The sequence below is a fragment of the Camelus bactrianus genome, chromosome 4, assembly GCF_048773025.1.
Source record: "Camelus bactrianus isolate YW-2024 breed Bactrian camel chromosome 4, ASM4877302v1, whole genome shotgun sequence".
Lineage (NCBI taxonomy): Eukaryota > Metazoa > Chordata > Mammalia > Artiodactyla > Camelidae > Camelus > Camelus bactrianus.
Window position 1 is genome coordinate 50,813,829 of NC_133542.1, and position 14,585 is coordinate 50,828,413.

The 14,585-nt window shown below is 39.1% G+C and overlaps 1 protein-coding gene and 1 long non-coding RNA gene across 8 annotated transcripts in view; one reads left to right on the forward strand and one right to left on the reverse strand.

The window, feature by feature from the left end:
• Positions 1-14,585, forward strand: part of PLPPR1 (phospholipid phosphatase related 1) — a 486,000-nt gene that overhangs the window by 384,455 nt on the left and 86,960 nt on the right. The gene's annotated exons all lie outside the window — the stretch shown is intronic.
• The window catches only part of LOC141577472 (uncharacterized), a 55,970-nt gene continuing 42,427 nt past the window's right edge, over positions 1,043-14,585 (reverse strand). The window contains exons 2-3 of the long non-coding RNA XR_012506470.1: positions 11,474-14,187; positions 1,043-7,489 (exon numbers count right to left, since the gene is read on the reverse strand). This is a non-coding gene — a long non-coding RNA (uncharacterized LOC141577472). The remainder of the gene's footprint in view (positions 7,490-11,473; positions 14,188-14,585) is intronic.

The window sequence follows — 14,585 nt, forward strand, 5'->3', positions numbered from 1 at the left end:
AGGAATTCCATATCATCATTTTTGGACACTGAGTGCAATTTCAGTGCCTCTCTTGTGTGCCTCACATTTTAAAAGTGTTTCTTGGCCTTGCTTTCTGCTCTTTACTTGCAGGTGCTAAGATTTAGCAGCTCTGATTGCCTTGTTTCTGAGACTTAGATTGCATTTATATTTAAGTCACATTGAGAACTTTACCTCATTAAAAAAAACCCAAAAACTCTGCTGGTTCTTGCCAAGGAGAAAGTATCAAAATCTTATCCTCATTTATCCTGCAGTAGAACAAGAAAATAACTTGATGTAAAAGCACTGGGTTTGAGTCCTGGCTCTGCCAGTTACTGCTGCTATAAACCTAGGTACCTTCTTTGGACCTCAGTTGTTTCATCTGTGAAATGGAAATAAAAACAATTTCTTTCTGGGAACTTTTGAGAAATGAGATAATGTACCTGAAAGTGCTTATCAAGCAATAAGTGGTTAATAAATGTTAGCATAAAACTAATTTAAAATAACAGTTTCTACCCATAATATGGAAAACAAAACCAACAAAGATGAAAAATAAAACCAACCAAACACATACACACACACACACACACTTACACACACATATACACAGACAATTAGTGAAGAAACCCTGACAATTAGTGAAGAACTCTGGCAATTTAATCCCCAGATATACAACATTGCTGGGCTTAGGGGATAATGTTTTTAGAATATATTGAGATGTTATCAGATAAGGTTTCAAACAAAGCAATGAAAAATCTGTGGGTCTTTTAAATTGTAATGACCAAAGCACATTATAAAGCACTTTTTCCCATGCATTTTCTTATTTAATCATCATTTTGACTAGCGTTTGCAGTACTGGTACAAAAAGACAATGCCAATACGTAGTATCTGTTTTTCATAGTATCAAAATACCAATGTTGATTTTAAAAATTCAATATGGTCAGATGCTCTTCAAACTGAGTGAGGGCTCCTCTGCTCTTCAGCATTGACTCTTGATCCCAGTTAAAATAAATTCTCATGAGGGGAAAAGAAATTAGGACTAAGAAAATGGGTCTGGCTCTGGAGGATGAACGAGCAAGAGAGGAGCAAATAAGGTTCTGAGGGGAATCAGATGACTGGACTCCAAGAGAACTAGCCCCTTCTTTCTGTGACCCCCTTACCATTCCCTCCTCCTCTTTTCCTCACTGGTCTCCTCTCCCTCATCCTTTCAAAGAAAATAAAAGGCCTGGTCTGACTCTGGGAGAAAATTTAAATCTCTAAGAAGTATAAGAAAAGCTGTGCGCCTCACTGGTAATCTAAAAGTGGTAATAACAACCGTAAGTTACCATGAAAGGGCTTTGAATAGGGCAAGGATGAGGTCAGAATAAGAGCAGCTCTGCTCTTGTCAACATTTTAATGAAATATATAACTCTCTGCACACATCTCAAGATGTAAGTTATTCAGGCTTCAGATTTTTTTAAAATCCCCACATAAACATATTATACCATTAAATACACCATATTTGACATTTGCATGGTGTTCTGTTCTAAAACTGGGGTACTGAAAAACATCAGTAAGATAATATTGACCCTATGCAAGAGGAATTTCTCTTTACTTTTTAAATTTCAAAATGAAGAAACGGAGAAGTTCATTGGCTTACTCAAGGCCACACAGCCAATAGGTGTTACGAAGTTGGAATTTTCACTTAACGTACATTCAGATCTTATGTTCTTTCCACTGCATATATGTAGACACAATCATTGGACTCATAGTCATATTGAAGAAGGGAACTTTCTCCAGTGGAGAACCAACTTAGGGTAAGGAAATCTTTCCAGGGGCCAGAATTCAAACATATAGAAATGTTGAAATGTGAATTTCCCTTTCTACAATATGCCATCCTTTAAGAACTTAGAGTATTATTATGTTTTGATCCAGGTAAATCTCTACTGTCTAGAACTCTTCAGGAAGTAGGGTATTTTCTTTGGAGGTTTAGGTTAGCTGATGATAATCAGAAAATCCTTTGACTTCAATAATTGTTAAGTAACTTTCTTTTAAAAATGTATTTTGGATGAGCTGAAGCATACTCTATATAATAGAAAATATTCAATTACTTAGCTGTATAAAACCTTCAATGTTGATAATATGTGGTTCAGATTTAAAGTAATAATAAAACATCACTGACATAAGTGACCCTCACATGTACTGTTCCTTTATAGGATTCCATTTTCTTCTTTGCCTCTCCAGAAGTAACCACTAAGCTGAATTTGGTGCACATAGTTTTCTCAGATATGAACACTTGTTTAACATGTGTTCATTTTGTGACTCAGTAAGTTAAAAAGGCTAAGCAATTACACCCCTTTTTAGTGTTAAAGTATTTGAACTTGAGTTGTGTTTAATGCCCCTCTACTATTGCTGTAGATATATAGAAAAATCGACCAAGGCGCTATCTGATAAATTGGCATTTTAAAATAATCCTAGCTAAAACTGACCCTAACAATCAGTGTGGATAGAGTTTGCAACAATAACAGACAGTGCCTAGATCTCAGTGGTTAACACACACAGGCTAATTTTTCACACCACAAGTTCTAGGTAGTTGGTGGGAGGGAGCTATGCCCATACCAAACACCCCAGGACCCATCCTGTTGGAAGCACCATCTCAACACTTATTTCCATGATCACTCTGGTAAGGAGAAGCAAACATAGAAATTCACAACACAGACTTTTAATACTTCATATGTAATTGGTAGAGGTCACTTCCACCCACATTTCCTTAGCCCAAGCAACAAAACTGTGGCCATACCCAACTTCAAATAGGGTGCTGGAGTACCTCCTACAAATGTATCTAAGGGGAAGAGGTGCTTTATAGCCTAAAGGACTACCAGATGCCCTTGTGATTTCTCTTTCTCACATCATTGAGATAATAAGATTTACTTAGCCATGTTCTGTTTAATAGTGACATTTGCATGTGTTTGCCGAGTTTTTTGTTTGTTAAATGATACATGTAGTGAATGGATTGATAGGGAGAGTTCTCTGTCACTGGAGGGTTCAAGAAGAGACTGGTTTGCCAAGTGGTAGGCGGTTGAAGAGTAGACTCCATCTAGCACTATACCAGTGACCCTTATTCCCTTATGACTCTGAGTCCTGTCTTTGTGAGACCTTCCCAAGGTGACAGTCTTAGTGAGAACCAGCCACACCCAAGTGCCATTTCCCAGATTCTATCCTAGAGTGCTTTCCTCAATCCACTCACCTACTTTGTGTCCTTTTCCAGACCACCTTATTCCCATGCTGTGTACCACGTGGTAACATCTTCCCTATCAGTTTTTCCGAGAAATGACCTGTCACCTTAAACCAAGCATTCTTTGTAATGTTGAATGGACGCACCAATACTTGGATCCTCACAGACTCTTAGATTCTTCCTCTGTGGGTTCATAAGCCCAGACAATCATACCAAAATGATAGACTCTGGACTGAACTGAATATAACTGAAATGTTATACTTTTCAAGAACTATAAATAATAGCATCTTGTCCTGCTGCAGTATATTATTTTTCACGGGCTTCATTCTTTGCTCTGTGATGCATTTTTCTTTTATAAAGTTCATCCTTTAAATATAATATGCACCAGTCTAAGTTGTCATTGATACATGTGACTGGCCAAGCTCTTTGTATTTCTCTTGAAATTTAATTCCAAGATTACATCAAGTCCAATTTTTAAGCCAATGCAATGTTATGGTCATTTATTCTTTTTTTTTAACTTCTTTATTATGGTATGATTCCTGTACAATAAACTATACATATTTCAGGTGTACAATTTGATGAATCCTGATGTATATATGTATACACCAGCGAAATGACCACCACAATCAAGATAGCTAACATTTCCATCACTCCCCAAAAGGTACAAATTTCAAATTCCCAGATTATCCTTTCCCATACCCTTTACCCCCTGGTAACCATAAGTTGGTTTTCTATGTCTGTGAGTCTGTTTCTGTTTTGTAGGTAAGTTCATTTGTGTCCTTGTTTAAAAAAAAAAAAATTCTACATATAAGCAATATCATATGGTATTTTTCTTTTTCTGACGTACTTCACTTAAAATGACAATCTCCAGGTCCCTCCGTGTTGCTGCAAATGGCATTATTTTATTCTTTTTTATGGCTGAGTAATATTCCATTGCAGATATATATTACATCTTTATCCAGTTATCTGTTGATGGACATTCGGGTTGTTTCCATATCTTGGCTATTGTAAATAGTGCTCCTGTGAACATTGGGGTACATGTGTCTTTTCAAATTATATTTCCCTCTGGATATATGCCCAGGAGTGGCATTGCTGGATCATATGGTACGTCTAGTTTTTTGAGGAATCTCTGTGCTGTTCTCCACAGTGGCTGCACCAATTTACATTCCCACTAACAGTATAAGAGGGTTCCTTTTTTTCTCCATACCCTCTCCAGCATTTATCGTTGGTAGACTTTTTAATGATGGCCATTTTGGCTGGTGTGAGGTGATATCTCATTGTAGTTTTGATTTGCATTTCTCTAACAATTAGTGATTTTGAGCATCTTTTCATGTGCTTGTTGGCCATCTGGATGTCTTCTTTGAAGAAATATCTGTTTAGGTATTCTGCCCATTTTTTATTAGGGTGCCTGTTTTTTTATATTAAGGTGTATGAACTGTATATATTTTGGAAATTATTCCCTTGTTGGTCGCATCATTTGCAAATATTTTCTCCCATTCTGTAGACTGTGTTTTTGTTTTGTTGATGGTATCCTTAGTGTGCAAAAGCTTTTAAGTTTAATTAGATCCCAGTTGTTCATTTTTGCTCTTATTTCCATTATGCTAGGAGCTGGTTCAAAAAAAATACTGCTGTGGTTTATGTCCAAGAGTGTTCTGCCTATGTTTTCCTCTAGGAGTTTTATAGTATCTGGTCTTACATTGAGGTCTTTAATTCATTTTGAGTTTATTTTTGTATATGGTGTTAGACAGTGTTCTAATTTCAGTTTTTTACAGGTAGTCTTGTCCAGTTTTCCCAGCACCACTTATTGAAGAGACTGTCTTTTCTCCATTGTATATTCTTGCCTCCTTTGTTGTAGGTTAATTGCCATAAGTGCATGGGTTAATTTCTGGGCTTTCTATCCTGTTCTATTTATATATGTGTTTTGTGTCAGTACCATACTTTTTTGATTACTGTAGCTGTCTAGTATAGTCTGAAGTCAGGGAGCATGATTTCCCCAGTTCCATTATCCTTTTTCAAGACCATTTTGGCTATTTGGGGTCTATTGTGTTGCCATGCAAATTGTAACTTTTTTTGTTCCACCTCTGTGAAATGTGTCATTAGTAATTTGATAGGGATTGCATTGAATCTGTAGATTGCCTTGGGTATTATGGTTATTTTAACAATATTGACTCTTCCAATCCAAGAACATGGTATATCTTTACATCTGTTTATGTCATGTTCAATTTCTTTCATCAGTATCTTACAGTTTTCAGTATACAGGTCCTTTGCCTCCTTGGGTAGGTTTATTCCTAGGTATTTTATTCTTTTTGGTGTGATGGTAAATGGGATTATTTCTTTAATTTCTTCTTCTTTTTTTTAAACTATTTTGTTGTTAGTGTATAGAAATGCAACTGATTTTTGTATATTAGTTTTGTATCCTCCAATTCTGCCAAATTCATTGATGAGCCCTAGTAGTTTTCTGGTTGCTTCTTTAGGGTTTTCTATGTATAATATCATGTCATTCATGAACAGTGACAGTTTTATATCTTATTTTCTGACTTGGATTCCCTTTATTTCTTTTTCTTCTCTGATTGCTATGGACTTCCAAAACTATGTGGAATGAAAGTGGCAAGAGTAGGCATCCTTGTCTTGTTCCTGAGCTTTCAGCTTTTCCCCATTAATTATGATGTTAGCTGTGGGTTTGTCATATATAGCCTTTATTATGTTGAGGTATGTGCTCCATCTGTGCCCAGTTTCTGGAAAGTTTTTATCATAAATCAATGTTGAATTTTATCAAAAAAATTTTTCTGTATCTGTTGAGATGATCATATGGTTTTTATTCTTCAATTTGTTAATGTGGTGCAACATATTAATTGATTTGTGGATGTTGAAAAATGCTTGCGTCCTTGGGATAAATTCCACTTGATCATGGTGTATGATCATTTTAACATATTGTTGGATTCAGTTTGCTAGTGTTTTTGGAGGATTTTTCCATCTATGTTCATCAGTGATATTGGCCTGTAATTTTCCTTTTCTGTGGTCTTTGTCAACCTAGTGACATACACAAAATTTAATTATTTAATTTGTTTGCCTTGCACATAAATGAGTATATGTTGACAAAACTGAATGAAAAGACTGATCATTCTGACACTCTTCAGGCACAAGATGCAAAATAGCCAATTAATCTTGTTCAGCCAGTTCAGGGGTTTATGTACCTAATCTTGCCATGAAAAAAACAAGCCTGAGTTGTATGAAATCTTTCCTTTTGGACTGATTATTAAAGCTTACATTGGAAGCAATTATAAAAACTCTTGACATATTTCCAAGTGAAATCAGAACCTCGGCTGTTTATTTGATGTGTGTAATGGTACTACTTAGGTATTTTGACTCCTTCCTGCTTTAGAGAATTTCGTGCTGAGTTCTTAATGGCAAATTCTCCTTTTCATTGTGAGAATCTCATTAGTGAACATATTTTTATTGTCTGTATCTCTAGTCTCCTCCCAAAGGACTGTGTCTTCTCTTGTCTTACCTTTGTGGTTACCTACCTAGAGGTCTTACCTTTTGAAGGCTAGGATGGTATCTTTTTCCTCTACATATCTCAAGACCTATTATAGAAGAGTAATTTGTACAGAGTACATATGCTTGTCTTTGGTTGGATTCTTCCAGAACAGACCCTGAAACAAAGATTTGAGTGCAAGTGGTTTGGAAGTACCTGTTAGCGATGGAAAAGAAATGAAGCTAAGACATGGTGCACTGAAGAGTAGGTGCCAATGGTGGAGAACTGGGGCTCAGTGCATAGTAGAGACTTCTGGGAGGCTGTCTAGAACATGCCTCAGGGTTATCTCAGCTAAAGGGTGAGGAAGCTGGAGTATTGTGGTATGGTAGCTGCATCGTTGCTTGAGTTTTACTCCAAGGGGCACTGATTCCTGGGTGCTCTGGCCAGCCCTGCATGCAGCCAGCATACTCCCATACCTCAGAAAGGCTTCAGGCAGAGAATCACTTTGTGAGAAAACAGTGAATGCCAAGGGACTACGGGCAGGGCACTGGCTGCCTCTCCTGTAATGCTCGATACACTCTTACTGTACAGAACTGAATGGAATTTGCCAAGAGCTATAAGAAATGTCAAATGACTCAGACCTGAAATCACTGATTTTTACTTACCTCCTGCAGATGCGTGTTTTCAGCGGTATCAGCTTTGTCAGGGCTAAGTGATTCAGGGGCAGTGCCATCTCTAAAAGCAGCAGGACAGCAGTGTCTGTGCCAACTCCATCATACCACTGGGACGTCTTACACACCAGGCTGCATTACAGATGGAGCAATGAAAGCGCTTTTTATGCTTTTTAACTAAGCAATAGGGGATCTCGGTAGAGACCCTAGGGAAAAAGGACTTCATGGTCCTTTGGAAACAGTATTGGGCCAGGAATGGGGGAATTTAGGTTTTCATCCTCTTTTTATGTGACCCTGTGGACCTGTGGCCTTGCAGAAATTGCACTGAACCTTCTAGGCCTCATTTGCTGACCTGTAAAATGGACAGATTGAACATGGTTTCTTCTAGTTTCAAGTATGATTCTCCTGTGAAATAAGGCAATGGGACTTGTATCTGTTATGTGGATCGAGTAGAAACTGGGAGGAAAAAATACACTTACACATATGTGCAAATTACATATTTCTGTAACATGCGTATCTATTTATTCTGTAGTTATTTTTTCACCAAAAATGAGACACATTGTTCTGGCATTCAGAATATATCCTTTTCTAATGCTTTCTGCCCCTAAAAGCAAATCATTTCTTCTCCCACTTAGAAATGAGAATAGATTTTCTATGTAGGCTCACAACAGGAAAGGGAATTTGAGAATGAGAATTATATCTTTGTTTTTCTTGTGACTGACGTGATTAAGTGGTCTATAGAGATGAATGTCAGTTGAAAATTTATGTGAAAATAACCTAAGGTTGCCTCTCTGTGTAATGCAAGTTGCTCTTAATTTCCCATATGTCTTCATAAACTCAGCAGGATGATACCAGTATAAAAGGATTCCCTATTCCTTAATATTTAAAAAAAATCCAACCTTGCAGTTTTTGTTGTTTTGTTTTTCTGATTTAGCCTATGTATTGGTCTCATATCGTAATAAATGTCAGGTTTCATCCTGTTGGTTCCCAAGAGGCAGAGTCGTGGGTGAGGGGGAGGGGCAATCAGTTCAAACCCATTTGTAGGGCTCACCTACCCCAGATTCCCTCTTTGAGGATTTCATGTTACACTGTGAAAAAGGAAATCAGGTATTTTGAGGTAAAGATGAACATGACGTTGTGATGGAGATGTCAAAGAGAAGGAAGGTTCACGTTCTGTGGGAGCACCGCTGCTACTCATCCCTGACTCTGACCTTCCCACTGGTTCCGTTCAGGGAATGTGCCTGGGCTTGGCTGATGCTCAGCTGAGGATGCAAATGGTATGAGCTCTGGATGGGAGGCCCAGCTGTATTTCATTGATGGGCATTCTGCAGCTGCTGCCCCCATGTATTGAGGAAGCAAAGCCACAGCCCAGCTCTTCTGTTAGCACTTTGCCATTGCGTGTGCCTGTTCATCCCCCTGCAGAGCAGCTCCACTCTAGACTGGGTCTTCAGGGCCCTGGAAGTACAGAATGGGTCATCTCCAAGACTCTCTAGCTTCTCTAGAAGGGTCAGTATTTTCTTATTGGGGCTAATTGGAATGTCTGAGATTCCAACAGACCTTTGAGTCAAATTCAACTTTGGAACTGTTTAGTAGCCAGGAGCATCTAGGTGTAGGATCCTGTGCTCTTCGCAGTTCATTCTAGTCTGGCACAGATCATGAAAGTGGGTGAGGTTCAGGTTTACCAGGGCCTCTGAAAGAGGCTGAGGTCCTGCCTTTGGAGAGGGGGTTTGTGCGTATGTGCCGGGGTGGGAAGAAGTGTGGTAACCAGATCATTCTACAGCTTCTTGTAGATTTTATTTTAATAATGACAATGTAACTTTTAAGGTACTCATGGTTCCCATAATTTTGTTACCAACACAGTGTAATTATTATGATTGTAGTTAGATTCCTGTTGGAAGAAAAATGGAGTCTTTAATGCTTGCAAAATCTTTGTGTCTACAAGGAGGCTTCACAAGTTCATTGTGTGTTTTTGTTTCTTTTTGGAAATCATCTTTCCCTACTCTCAAGGTCTTAGTGCAGTGGCTCTAGAATCAATAGAAGCATTAGAAATGTAGATTCCTGACTCCTCATGTGTTAGATGCAGAGAAGATGGTTGATGAAGAATCTACATTTTAGACAATGACTCCATATGATGCTCAGTGCAGTTAGCTGGTGGATCTAATTTTGAGGAAAATTCTTTTATTATGTAATAAATGCTTTTGAAAAAAAATCTCTTTTCCAAGAAGAGGTCTTGTCAATTCTAGAAATTGGGTGTTTCTAAACAGCAGTAAATCATAGGTGAATAATGCTTTCACATCTACAGGAAAACAGCCAGTGGGTGTGAATGCACACCTGAAGTGTCATTGTTATTGGGGACATATATACGTTTAAGCATTTTGTTTTACATTTTCACCTATTTTTTGATATTTAAATTCCCATTGACATTTCCCTTTGAATGTGATGTAGCCACTTAAAAAAATCTATCGTATCATGGATTAGCCTTTGACCTTAGAAATGCTCAAATATTTTACTTAACATTTATTAAGTACATACTTATTGAAATTTTTCTTGGTGCTGGGCCTTATGTCAGCACTGAACTAATGTCATGTTTGAACTTTCCCATGACTGGTATTTGAGTGTCCTGTACCTCTGGGCTTGTGTAAAATATCCAGGCTCAGACAAACATAAGTCTCTCTTAAGCTTACTCAGTTTTACTCAGTTTAGGAATCAGTCTTTCCTATAATTGTGAGAAAGGCACAGAGGAATGCTACATGTCTCCTTAGAGAGACTCTCAGCTGATGGTTGGAAGAGGGCGACAGCCTCATGGGGGTGGGAGCTGGAGGAGCCCACAAATTCCACCAACACATTTCCTCAGGGATTCGGGCAAATGTGAGAATGCAAGTCGCAGAGACCAAAGGATTTATAGGAGCTAGACTGTGTCTCAAAGGGGAGGTTGAAAAAGATTTCAAAACTACTGACATACGATTATCTGAAAGCCTTTTAACTCAGGACTTTGTCAGTAGAACAGAAGACTCTGTGAATGTCTGAATCCATAGTCTAGGAAGGAAGACAGTGGGTGAGCCTTGGCCACTCACACACAACAAACACATGTGATGTCCGGGCCCAGGCCCAGGGCCTTTTGATGAACTTTCTGGAAGTTTACTTTCTCCTTATCAGTGATTTTCAAGGAAGCATATCTGAGGATGTTTAGTAAAACAAGCGCCTCTTTGAAATACCAACCCAAGACTCTGTTTGCTCCAGTCTCTGCCTGAGCTTTCTCCCAGAGTCTGAGCTGCTTGCGTACCTTTCCTGATCTGTCCTGTTGTGTTACAAACCGGCTGTCCAGGGTTCTCTTGCTCTACAGCACAGGGGCAGAGGTGGGGATGGGAAAAGAGTAGGTTTAAACTTGGATCCTGTGGCCAGCAGGTTATCTTCCTGAAAGGTGTTGGAAATGAACATTGATTCAGCTGCCAGCTACGACACTCAGGTTTTCTTGCTCAATTGCTAAATATATCACTTTCCGTGGGATAATTATATTTTTGCTGCAACTTCCACCAGTACCTGGAGTTCCTCTTTCCTCTGGGAACTCAGAGCTTCTCCAGGAATCCGCTAGGGCAGAAGAGGGTCCCAGCATCACTAGGTACACAGGACCTTGGGGTTTGTCACTCCCTGTCAGTGCACAAAGTGGACCACCAGAGCTACCCCTCCACTGCCTACCCAGGACTTATAGTGAACATAGTAGCCTCTCCCTGTTGGAATCCCTCCAAAAAGGATGTCACCTCTCCTTCTACCCTAGGTAGGGAGTATGAACACACAAAATATACATGTGAGCGAAGTGATTTTCCTCTGTAATTATTTGCATTATCCAGATTATTTGCCAGATTATACTTTTTATAATCCATGTTTTAATTTATTGTCTTTTTTATTTGTCTGCTTTTTTGAAGTTGCTTTTTAATTGTCTCACTCAATAGACTGTAAGTTCCATGCATTACAGATATAAGTTAATATTGATTCAGTAAATTAATAGAAAAATAAGCCCTCAAGAAAAGTCTACCCAACCCCCTGCACTTCCCCTCACTTGTTCCTTTTATAAGAAATGAGGATGAGAAGAAACTAGAAGCATTAGACAACACTGACCTGCAGGATTAGTACAAGGGCTGCTCTCTGTCCTTTAATTGAACCTGGCCTGGAAGAATTAAGCAGAGTTATCTTCAAGTCCTTTTAATTCTTTGGTTCGGTTTGGGTTTGGTTTTGTTTTGTTCTGTTTCCCCCAGTGCTCTGGTTTTCTCCAGCTCTGGTTTGATAGTCTTCATACTCCAAGTAATTGGGCAAAGCACCTTCTTTCTTAGATCCTGCATGCATTTTCAGAATATTGTTTCAGCAGCCAGAGATGGAATGACAGGGGTGAGGAGCAAGTGAGGGTGAGTGTGGGGACCTAAGCTCCTACCCCTTCCGTCATCTTCAGACTGTGTGACACCAGGCCACCCCCTCTCCCCACCAATGGCAAGTATATCACTAATGGACAGTATCTCAGCATATGGGGTGATCAGAGACTTTCTGGTGAAAACATGATCTCCCTGGATTGTCCTTCAGGAACTAGGGAAAGAATTCTGAGCCTATGAGAGAGTTTTAAAACAGGAGTGCTCTTCAAGGGGGGTGGGAGGGACAGAGGACATACCCAGAAGTAGGTAACTAGGAAGTCCTTTCCTGTCCTGTTTTCCTTGAGTCTAAGGAGAGGTTCTAAATGGAAGGCTGGCAGCCTCATCCTACCTGCAAACATATTTTGTTTGAATCACACTGTTTTAACAGTCAGGAAACTTTATGTGAAATTCCAATCTCTGATCCCTCTCAAAAAATTGGGAGAGCTGGTAACATTGGGATCACATTCCACAGTGAAACAATCTCCTGGAGCTGGGAAAGAGCTTCTCGTTTATTTTTTTTAATTGTTAACATTTTGCTACATTTGCTTTATTTCTTTCAGCTGCACTATTTTTATTTTTTAATTGAAATATAGTTGATTTACAATGTTGTGTTTCTGGGGTAAAGCATAGTGATTGTGTATTTATTTTTTTCTTTTTCATTTTAGGCAATTACAAGGTATTGAATATAGTTCCCTGTGCTATACAGGACCTCATTATTTATCTGAGCTTCCCCTTTAAACAGAACGTAGACTATTTGGTTAACCAAATTCCATTACTACCTTATATTCTCTTAATTTCACTTACTTATATTGGTCCCTATTGGCTTTGAGATTTCAACTCTGGTCTGTGGAATAGATTTAGAATGTTTTAAGGGTCAGTATGCATGGGGTAATTCATTGGCAGAATGGAAGTTAAGGGCAGTGATTGCCTCTCTTCACTGGAGGGAACCAAGGGCTCTGAGAAGGTGTGGTTCTTGCTGATGCATCCTTTGGAGACAGACCTCTTGAACCTGAGCATCTGTCAATGGTTGAAAATTTCCTGGTAGTGGTTGTGGTGGGCCCTTTGCCTCCTTGTGAGTTTTCTTTGTCGGCTCACATTTTACCTTTGCGTTTTAGTAACCCTGGTACCTCCTTTGGGCATTACAGCCATTCTTTCGTCTTTATACCTCAACCATCATTTGTTCCAAATGGCTAGGTATCTCTCTACTGGAAAATGTGCTTAGTCTCAGTAAATGTGTGTCTGTTATTAGCTCAGATTAGTTTTGTCAAATCATTGAATATAATATCCTCAGGGTAGAATAAATTAATGTATTTGTAAAGGTAATTCCATTAAGTACTTTTGCCACCGCAGTCAGAAAAAAGGATAAAGAAAATTTCTAAAGCATCCTTTGGAGTGGTTTTCTAAACGACTCGTGCAAGTTCTAATTGGTTGTAAACTATAATTTGGTACCTTTCATATTTACAATGATAGATCTCTCTGGCCACTCTTACCCTCCTTAATAGTTCCCCACTTTGGCCTGGCTAAACAAAGAGAAATATCCAACTTGGGCATGCCATTTTGTCTCTCTGTGTCTTGGCTTCCTCACTCACTCACTATCAATCATTTACTGCACAACCCCATGAAAGCCCCGGAGGAGAAAAGAAGCCAGCCCTCAGAGAGCTCGGAAACTAATAAAGTGAGGAATTAGACTGTGGGGCTCGAGGGGCAGTATCCAATGGGTAGCCTCAGCATTACGCTGGAACTTAGGCAGATGCACAACTCCCACTCCGATGTCCTGAATCAGAAAGGCTAGGGGTGGGCCCATAATCAGTGTGTTAACAAGCCCTCTGGGTGATTCTGACGTACATAAACGTTTGAGAGCCCAAGTGTCCTGTGTTGCAGTCACATAAACCATACGCCAAGTTTCTTCACAGAACTTCTGCAGAAACTAAACAAATACGCTCAGGCATGAGGTCCATGGTATCCAAAGAGGCAAACTCTTTTTCTTCTGTGAGTTTCTCCTGTCTAGTAGAGCTGTGTGTTATATGGATCTTATAGCAGAGATATGTTACAGACAGGACCCAACCTTAAGGTAATTGTGGAGAGAATGAATCACCCGCTTGTCTGTCTCTCTGTTTAGGGTCTTTTCTCAGATCTGGGGGGCACGTTCAGTTCACCAGCACCTCCACAGCCCAGTAGTCTGTGCTTCTCCCTTCAACACAATCTCCTTTCCACTGTCTATTGATCAGAAAGATAGAACCAACAGATTCACGATGAGGGACTTATATTTGGTCCAAACCTTGAAGATGCAGAGGATAAATCAGCAACATATTCTGAGCAGTTGACGGTGGAATTTTCTTGCTAACCAAACGACTTGATTTCCACATCAAATGAATGTGAAGGAATCTGCCCATTCCAGGTTTGTTCATTTTTCAGCTCCTGAGGTGGTCCCTAGAAGGAATTTTAGCAAACATGGATTATTTTACCAGTAAGAAATTTTAAAAAATAGCACATCAGCTATCTTTTGGATCACAGCCTCGCTGATCTAATCATTTGCTCTGTTCTCAAGGTTAACACTGATTCCTGCTGACAGTTTGTTTAGTGACTATTAATCCAGGTTTGAGCTGAGCAATAATGGAGTCTTAGATGTGAAGAATGAGCAGTACTTCCTGGAAGTGTATGAATTAGTTTTATAACCACTTAAGTTTCCTCAACATGTAGAATTACTTTCAGAATTATAAAATCAAATATGTACATTTGCTATGTCCTGACATTTGCTTTATGCTGCAATCATCAACCATGTGTGCTAAGACCACAAACAATGGTTAGTGCTGGAAATATACAATGGC